Here is a 10370-nt window from a genome sequence, read left to right on the forward strand (position 1 = left end):
ATCAGTCCAACATATCCATGTACGGAGAGCTAGCTACATGGCAGATGAGTCCAAAATGTCCATATACAGAGATCTAGCCACATGGCAGGATAGAGCAACATTTCCATAAACAGAGTTCTAGCTACAAGGCAGATGAATAAACTTGTTTATATACAGAGAGCTAGCTACATGGCAGAGTAGTGCAACATTTCCATATACAGAGTTCTATCTACATGGCAGATGTGTTCAACACGTCTATAGACTTAGAGCTAGCTACATGGCAGAGTAGTACAACATGTCCATATACAGGGTACTAGCTACATCGCAGAGGAATCCAACATGTCTATATACTGAGAGCTACCTACATTGCAGACAAGTCCAATATGTTCATATTCAGAGAGCTATCTTCTTGGCAGATCAATCCAATATATACATGTACAGAGAGCTACCTACATGTCAGTCGAGTACAAAATGTCCATATACAGAGAGCCAGCTTCATGGCAGGGTAGTGCAATATTTCCATATACAGAGTTCTAGCTACATGGCAGATGTGTTCAACATGTCCATATACAGGGTACTAGCTACATTTCAGATGAGTCTAACATGTCCATATACTGAGAGCTAGCTACATAGCAAACAAGTCCAATATGTTCACATATAGAGAGCTACCTACTTGGCATATCGGTCAAACTTATCCATGTAGAGAGAGCTATCTACATGGCAGATGAGTCCAACATGTCCATATAAAGGGCTACTTGGCTAGTAAATTCAACATGTCCATATAATGAGAGTTAGCTACATGGCAATGTATTCCAACATGTCCATATAAAGAGTACTTGCAACCTGGCTAATGAGTCCAACATTTCCATTTACTGATAGTTGGCTACATGATAGCCAAGTCCAATATGTTCATACATAAAGAGCTAACTACATGGTGGGGTAGTGCAACATTTCCATATACAGAGTTCTAGTTACATGGCAGACGTGTACAATGTGCCCATATATTGTGAGCTACTTACATGGCAGATCAGTTCAAAATATACATGCACAGAGAGCTAGCTACATGGCAGAGTAGTGTGTCATTCCATATACACAGTTAAAGCTATATGGAAGAAGAGTCTAAAGTGTTCATATACTGAGGGCTAGGTAGATTGATGAGTAGTCCAACATGTCCATATACATGCTACTAGCTACCTGGCTAATGAGTCCAACATGTCCATATACTGGAACTATATAAATGGCAGACAAATCCAGTATGTTCATATACAGAGAGCTACCTACTTGGCATATCAGTCCAACATATCCATGTACAGTGAGCTAGCCAAATGGGAGATGAGTCGAAAATGTCCTTATACAGAGAATTAGCAACATTTCAGACAAGTCCAAAATTTCCATATACAGAGAGCTAACTACATGGCAGAGTAGTTCATCATTTCCATATACAAAATTCAAGCTACATGGCAGTTGAGTACAAGTTTTCCATGTACTGAGAGCTAGATACATGGCAGAGTAGTCCAATATGTCCATATACAGGGTACCAACTACAAAGCAGATGAATCCAACGTGTCCATATACTGAGAGCTAGGTCCTTGGCATGGCAGTGCAACATTACCATATACATGGTTCTAGCTACAAGGCCGATGAGTCCAACTTGTCCATATACTGAGAGCTATCTAAAAGACAGATTAGTCCAACATGTTTATATTCAGAGAGCTAGGTACATGGCACATTAGTGCAACATTTCCATATACAGAGTTTTAGCTACAAGGAAGATGACTCAAATTGGTCTATATACAGAGAGCTAGCTACATAGTAGGGTAGTGCGACATTTCCATATACAGAGTTCTAGCTACAAGGCAATTGAGTTCAACTTGTCTGTAAACTGAGAGCTAGATACATGGCAGAGTAGTCCAATATGTCCATATACAGGGTACTAGCTACATGACAGATTAGTCCAACATGTCCATATACTGAGACCTAGCTACATGGCAGACAAGTCCACTATGTTAATATACAGAGAGCTACCTACTTGGCAGATCAGTCCAATGTATCCATGAACAGAGAGCTAGCTACATTCCAGATGAGTTCAAAATGTCCATATACGTAGAGCTAGCTACATGGCAGGGTAGTTCAACAATTTCATATACAGAGTTTTAGCTACAAGGCAGATGAGTCCAACTTGTCTATATACAGAGAGCTAGCTACATGGCATCATAGTGCAACATTTCCATATACCGAGTTCTAGCTACATAGCAGATATATACAACATGTCTATTAACTGAGAGCTACCTACATAGCAGATCAGTCCAAAATATCCATACACAGAGAGCTAGCTACATGTCAGACGAATCTAAAATGTTCATATGCAGAGAGCTAACTACATGGCAGTATAGTGCATGATTTCCATATACAGAATTCAAGCTATATGGCAGATGAGCCCAAGTGTTCATATACAGAGTGTTAGGTACTTAGCAGAGTAGTCCAACGTGTACATGTACAGAGAGCTAGCTACTTTGCAGGGTAGTACAACATTTCCATATACAGAGTTCTAGCTACAAGGCAGATGAGTCCAACTTGTCTATATACACAGAGCTTGCTACATGGCAGAGTACTGCAACATTAACATATACAGAGTTCTAGATACATGGAAGATGTGGCCAACTTGTCCATATACTGAAAACTAGCTACATGGCAGAGTAGTCCAACATGTCCATATAAAGAGTACTTGCTACCTGGCTAATGAGTCCAACATTCCCATATACTGAGAGCTAGCTACATGACAGAGTAGTGCAACATTTCCATATAAAGAGTTCTAGCTATATGGCAGATATTTCCATCGTGTCCATATACTGAGAGCTATCTACATGGCAGCTCAGTACAAAATATCTATGCATAGAGAGCTAGGTGCATATCAGACGAGTCCACAATGTTCATATACAGACAGTTAGCTACATGGCAGGGTAGTGCACCATTTCATATACAGAGTTCTAGGTACAAGGCAGATAAGTCCAACTTGTCTATATAAAGTGTGCTACCCACTTGGCAGATAAGTCTAACATATCCATGCACAGAGAACTAGCTACATGGCAGACAAGTACAATATGTTCATATACAGAGAGCTACGTACTTGGTAGATCAATACAACATATCCATGTACAGAGGGCAAGCTACATGGCAGACAAGTCCAAAATGTCCAATTACAGAGAACTAGCGACATGGCAGGGTAGTGTGACATTTCCATATTCAGAGTTCTAGCTACAAGGCAGATGACTACAAAATGTCCATATACAGAGAGATAGAAATAGCTACATGTCAGGGAAGTGCAATATTTCCATCCACAGAGTTCTAGCTAAAAGGCAGAGAACTACAAAATGTCCATTTACAGAGAGCTATCTACATAGAAGGGTAGTGCAACATTTCCATATACAGAGTTCTAGCTACATGGCAGATAATTCTAACTTGTCCATATTCTGAAAGCTAGATACATGTCAGAGTAGTACAATATGTCCATATACAGGGTACTAACTACATGGCAGATGAGTCCAACATGTCCATATACTGAGAGCTAGCTTCATAGCACACGAGTCCAAAATATCAACAACAACAATATCTACATAGCAGGGTAGTGCAACATTTCCATATGCAGAGTTCTAGCTACAAGGCAGATGACTTAACTTGTCCATATTCTGAAAGCTAGATACATGTCAGAGTAGTCCAATATGTCCATATACAAGGCACTAGCTACATGGCAGTTGAGTCCAACATGTCCATATACTGAGAGCTAGCATCATAGCAGACGAGTCCAAAATATCCATATACATAGAGCAACGTACATGGCAGGGTAGTGCAACATTTGCATGTACATATTTTTATCTACAAGGCAGATGAGTTCAACTTGTCTATGTACAGAGAGTAAGCTACATGGCAGAGTAGTACAACATTTCCATATACAGAATTCTAGCTATATGGCAGATGTGTCCTTGAACTGAGAGCTACCAACATGGCAGATCTGTCCAAAATATCCATACAGAGAGAGCTAGCTACATGTCGGACAAGTCCAAAATGTCCAAATACAAAGAACTAACTACATTGCAGAGTATTCCAACATGTCCATATAAAGAGTACTAACTACATGGCAGATGTGTCCAACGTGTCCATATACTGAGAGCTAGTACATGGCAGACAAGTCCAATATGTTCAATAACATAGCACTACCTACTTGGAGGATCAGTCCAACATATCCATGTACAGAGAGCTAGCTACATGGCTGACGAGTCCAAAATGTCCATATACAGAGAGCTAGCTACATGGCAGGGTAGTTCAACATTTCCATATACAGAGTTCTAGCTACAAGGCAGATGAGTCCAACTTGTCTAAATACACAGAGCTAGCTAAATTGCAGAATACTTCAACATTTCCATATACAGAGTTCTAGCTACATGGCAGATGTGTCCAACTTGTCCATATACTGAGAGCTAGCTAAATGGCAGACAATTCCAGTATGTTCATATACAGAGAGCCAAATACATGGTAGGGTAGTGTAACATTTCCACATAGAGTGTTCTAGCTACATGGCAGATATTTCCAACGTGTCCATATACTAAGATCTACCTAAGTGGAAGATCAGTCCAAAATATCTATGCACAGAGAGCTAGCTACATATTAGACGAGTCCAAAATGTCCATATACAGATAGCTAGCTTCAGGGCAGAATAGTGCATCATTTCTTAATACAGAGTTCAAGCTACATGGCAGACTAGTCCCTAATGTCCATATAGAGACAGTTAGCTACTTGGCAGGGTAGTGCAACATTTCCATATACAGAGTTCTAGGTACAAATAAGATGAGTCCAACTTTTCTATATAAAGAGAGCTACCTACTTGGCACATCAGTCCAACATATCCATGTACAGAGAACTAGCTACATGGCAGACAAGTCCAATATGTTCATATACAGTCCTACCTACTTGGCAGTTCAGTCCAACATATCCATGTACAAAGAGCTAGCTACATGGCAAACAAGTCCAAAATGTCCATATACAGAGAGCTAGCTAAATGGCAAAGTAATGAATCATTTCTATATACAGAGTTGAAGCTACATGGCAGATGATTGCAAAGTGTTCATATAATGAGAGCTAGGTACATTGATGAGTAGTCCAACATGTCCATATACACGGAACTAGCTACCTGGCTAATGAGTCCAACAGGTTCATATACTGAGAACTAGATACAAGGCAAACATGTCCACTATGTTCATATACAGAGAACTACCCAGTAGGCATATAAGTCCAACATATCTATGTACAGAGAGCTAACTTTATGGCAGATGAAAACAAAATGTTCATATACAGAGAGTTAGCTACTTGGCAGGCAGATCACTCCAACATATCCATGTACAGATAGCTAGCTACATGGTAAACGAGTCCAAAAGTCCATATACAGAGAGCTAGCTGCATGGCAGGGTAGTGCAATAATCCATATACAGATTTCTGACTACAAGGCAGATGAGTCCAACTTGTCTATATACAGAGAGCTAATTACATGGCAGTGTACTGCAACATTTCCATATACAGAGTACTAGCTACATGGCAGATGTGTCCAAATTGTCCATATACTGAGAGCTTGCTACATGGCAAAGTACCCCAACGTGTACTTATACAGAATACTAGCTACATGGCAGATGAGTCCAACATGTCCACATACTGAGAGCTAGCTACATGGCAGAGGAGTGCAAATAGTCCATAAACAGGGAGCTACCTACATGGCCGCATAGTGCAACATTTCCATATACAGTGTTCTAGCTACAAGGCAGAGGAGTCCAACAGTTCTATATAGAGAGCGAACTACATGGCAGACAAGTCCAATATGTTCATATACAGAGAATTACCTACTTGGCAGATCAGTCCAACATATCCATGTACAGAGAGCTAGCTACATGGCATATGAGTCCAAAATGTCCAAATACAGAGAGCTAGCTACATGGCAGAGGAGTGCAACATTACCATTTATGGAGTCCATGTACAGAGTTCTAGCTACATGCCAGATGTGTCCAACTTTGCTATATACAGAGAGCTAGCTACATGGCAGACTAGTGCAACATTTTCATATACAGGGTACTAGCTACATGGCAGATGGGTTCAACATGTCCATATACTGAGAGCTAGCGACATGTCAGACGAGTACAATATGTTCATATACATAGAGTTACCTAGTTGTCAGATCAGTCCATTATATCCATGTACATGGCAGAAAAGTCGAAAATGTTGATATACATACAGCTAGCTGCAAGGCAGAGTAGTGCAATATTTCCATATACAGAATTCTAACTACATTGCAGTTGTGTCTAATGAGTCCATATACTGAGAGCTAGCTACATGACAGAGCAGTCTAAAATATCCATGCACAGAGAGCTAACTACATGTCAGAAGAGTCCAAATATTCATATACAGAGTTCTTGCTACATGGCAGAGTGTCCAACGTGTCCATGTACTGAGAACTAGTTATATGGAAGAGTAGTCCAACATGTCCATATACAGGATACTAACAACATTGCAGATGAGTCCAACTTGTCCATATACTGAGAGCTTCCTACAAGGCAGACAAGTGCAATATGTTCATATACAGAGTTCTAGCTACTTGTCAGATGTGTCCAATGTGTCCATATACTTAGAGCTACCTACATGGCAGAGTAGTCCAACATGTCTGTATACAGATTACTAGCTACATGGCATATGATTCTGACATGTAAATATACTGAGAGCTACCTATATGGCAGACAAATCCAATATGTTCATATGCAGAGACCTAGCTACATGGCAGGGTAGTGCAACATTTCCATATACAAAGTTCTACCTTCATAGCAGATGTGTCCAATGTGTCCATATACAGAGAGCTAGCTACATGGCAGGGTAGTGCAACATTTCCATATACAGAGTTCTAGCTACATGAGAAAGGTGGCTAAAAGCTTTACCACTGAAGAGGATCTGGTAAAAATTCAGATTTTAAATCTGGGAGCAAAATTGTATTTAACCAACTTCAAACAGACAAAATTGCTTACCCAGTACATATTAAATCTCGGCAAGTATGATCAAAACTACGACATCAGAAATGGTACAAGATTTATTAGGCAGCTTATTGTTCCAAATGAGAAGAGTGGAACTCAAGTAAATATGCCCAAAATAATATTCCTAGCACAGAACCTGCACCACTCCTTGAGTCTCCTTTAAAAGATAGGAATCATTTCCAGCTTGGCACCTTATCTCATACCCTCAACATTAAAGCCACTGGGTACCTGGAATTATCTAATTGGCCAGAGGTGGAGCCCAACCCATCAGTTCGAAATGTAGCAGTAATAGAGTTGCCCAAAGAATGGGCACCAGCAGGGAAAGCAAAGAAAGAGAATCCTGATAAACAATTTTATTCCAAGTCTGAGGAGGAGGACGACTCTTCTGACAGCAGCAGTGACAGTGAAAGTGACTCAAGTAGCGGAAATGAAGAAGACAATGAGGAAGGGGCCAGTAGTAATGACAGCAGTGAAGAATCTTCCAGTGAGAGTGGAAGTGAATCTGAAGAAGAAAACAAAAGAACAGCCAAGAAGAACTGTAAAAATAGAAAACATGATTCTGAAGACGGAGAGAAGGAAGATGAAAATTCTAAGACTTCAGATTCCTCCAACGTTGTATCTAGTTCAATAGAAGAAAGTTCTTCAGATTCTGAATCAAAATCAGAATCTGAAAGTGAATCTGAATCCAGAAAAGACTAAGGAAAAAGAAAAAAAGGCAAGACAAGGCAGAAATCCTGTTACCAAAGATGTTTCACTTCTAGATCTAGATGATTTTAACCTTGTCTCCACTTCAGTTGTGCTTCCCACACCTACTCTTTCTCCAAGCTTGATAGCTGATCTTCAAGGTTTAAACTTGTCAGCCTCTTCACCATTCATCAATGTCAGTTCTCCCGTCTTTGTACCAATGACAATTCATGTGCTGCTTCATCGAATGAGTGGAAAAGGACTTGCTGCCCATTATTATTTCCCAAGAGAACCTTGCATTTTTGGTTATAAAAGGGTGTCAGTGCAGATAACACTGAATAACACTACTGATAGAACAATAAAATTTATTCACATAGAAGAGGAAAAAAACTTCCTTTGGGAATGCAAATGCATGCTTTTAATCCAATAGAATCTCTTGAGCCTGAGGGATCCATTACTGTTTCAGTAGGTATTGACTTTTCTGATTCTACTCAGACTGCCAGTTTCCAGTTGTGTACCAAGGATTATTGCTTCAGAGTTAATATTCACCCACCTGTTGGATAACTTCTTTTACCTGTGTCGATGTAAGAGAAAGATTTTTAAAAAGAGTAATGGATGCTAACAGATGTGTAGATGTGTCCAAGGTGTCCATAAATTGAGAGGTACCTACATGGCAGACAAGTCCAATATATTCATATACTGAGAGCTAACTACTTGGCAGGTTAGTGGAACATTTCCATATACAGATTTTTAGCTACATGGCATATGTGTCAAAGGGTTCCATACACTGAGAGCTAGCTATATAACCATATACAGAGATATGGCTACATGGCAGATGTGTCCAAAGTTTCCATATACTGAGAGCTAGCTACATGGCAGAGTAGTGAAGAAATTCCATATACAGAGTTCAAGCTACATGGCAGATGAGTCCAAAGTGTTCATATACTGAGAGCTATCTACATGGCACACAAATCCAATATGTTCATATACATAGAGCTAATTATTTTGAAGATCAGTATAACATATTCATGTACAGAGAGCTAACTACATGGCAGATGAGTCCAAAATGTCCATATACAGAGACATGGTAGGGTAGTGCAACATTTCCATATACAGAGTTATAGCAACATGGTAGATGTGCCCAAGGGGTCCATAAATTGAGAGGTACCTACATGGCATAAAAGTCCAACATGTTCATATACTGAGAGCTACTTACTTGGCAGGGTAGTGGAACATTTCCATATACAGAGTTTTAGCTACATGGCAGATGTGTCTAAGGTTTCCATACACTGAGAGCTATCTTCATGGCAGACTAGTGAATCATTTCCATATACAAAGTTCAAGATACATGGCAGATGAGTCCAAAGTGTTCATGTACTGAGAGCTATCTACATGGCACACAAATCCAATATGTTCATATACATAGAGCTAATTACTTCGCAGATCAGTATAACATATACATGTACAGAGAGCTAGCTATATGGCAGACGAGTCCAAAATGTCAATAACATGAGAGGTAGCTACATGGCAGGGTAGTGCAACATTTCCATATACAGACTTCTACCTACATGGAAGATGTGTCCAAGGTTTCCATACACTGAGAGCTAGCTACATTGCAGAGTAGTGCAGCATTTCCATATTCCAGATACAAAGCAGATGTGTCCAAGTTGTCTATATCCAGAGCTAGCTACATGGCAGGGTAGGGCAACATTTCCATATACAGAGTTCTAGCTACATGGAAGAAATGTCCAATGTGTCCATACACTGAGAGCTAGCTACATGGCAGAGCAGTCCAACATGTCCATATACAGGCTACTAGTTACATGGCGGAGGAGTAAAACATGTCTATATACTGAGAGCTAGCTACATGGCAGGCAAGTCCAATATGCTCATATACAGAGAGCTCCCTACTTGACAAGTCAGTCCAACATATCTATGTAGAGATAGCTGGCTACATGGCAAAAGAATCAAAAATGTCCATTACACAGAGCTAGCTACATGACAAGGTAGTGCAACATATCCATATACAGATGAGTATATCGCTATAAGGCAGATGAGTCCAACTTGTCTATATACAGCGAGTTAGCTACATGGTCGTCTAGTGCAGCAATTCAATATATAGAGTTCATGGAAAATGTGTCCAACGTGTCCATATACTGACAACTAGTTACATGGTAGACAAGTCCAATATGTTCATTTAAAGAGAGCTACTTACTTGGCAGATCAGTCCAACATATCCATGTACACAGAGGTAGCTACATGGCAGACGAGTACAAAATGTCCATATGCAGAGAGCTAGCTACATGGCAGAGCAGTCCAACATGTCCATATACAGGGTACTAGTTACATGGCAGAGGAGTACAACATGTCCATATACTGAGAGCTAGCTTCATGGCAGGCGAGTCCAATATGTTCATATACAGAGAGGTACCTACTTGGCAGATCAGTTCATCATATCCATGTACAGAGAGTTTCCTACCTGGCAGACAATTCCAAATTGTCCATATACAAAGAGATCGCTATATGGCAAGGTAGTGCACCATTTCCATACACAGTGTTCTAGCTACATGGCAGATGTGTCAAAGCTGTCCAGTTAATGAGAGCTACGTACATGGCAGACAAGTCCAATGTGTTCATATACATGCA

General features: G+C 40.1%; 1 pseudogene; it reads left to right on the plus strand.

Annotated features, from left to right (window-relative positions):
* Positions 1–6921: 6921 nt before the first annotated feature.
* LOC102837827 lies at positions 6922–8357 on the plus strand (annotated as a pseudogene).
* The last annotated feature ends 2013 nt before the right edge of the window (positions 8358–10370 follow it).

The sequence above is a fragment of the Chrysochloris asiatica genome, unplaced genomic scaffold, assembly GCF_000296735.1.
Source record: "Chrysochloris asiatica unplaced genomic scaffold, ChrAsi1.0 scaffold00519, whole genome shotgun sequence".
In the NCBI taxonomy this organism is placed as follows: Eukaryota; Metazoa; Chordata; class Mammalia; order Afrosoricida; family Chrysochloridae; genus Chrysochloris; species Chrysochloris asiatica.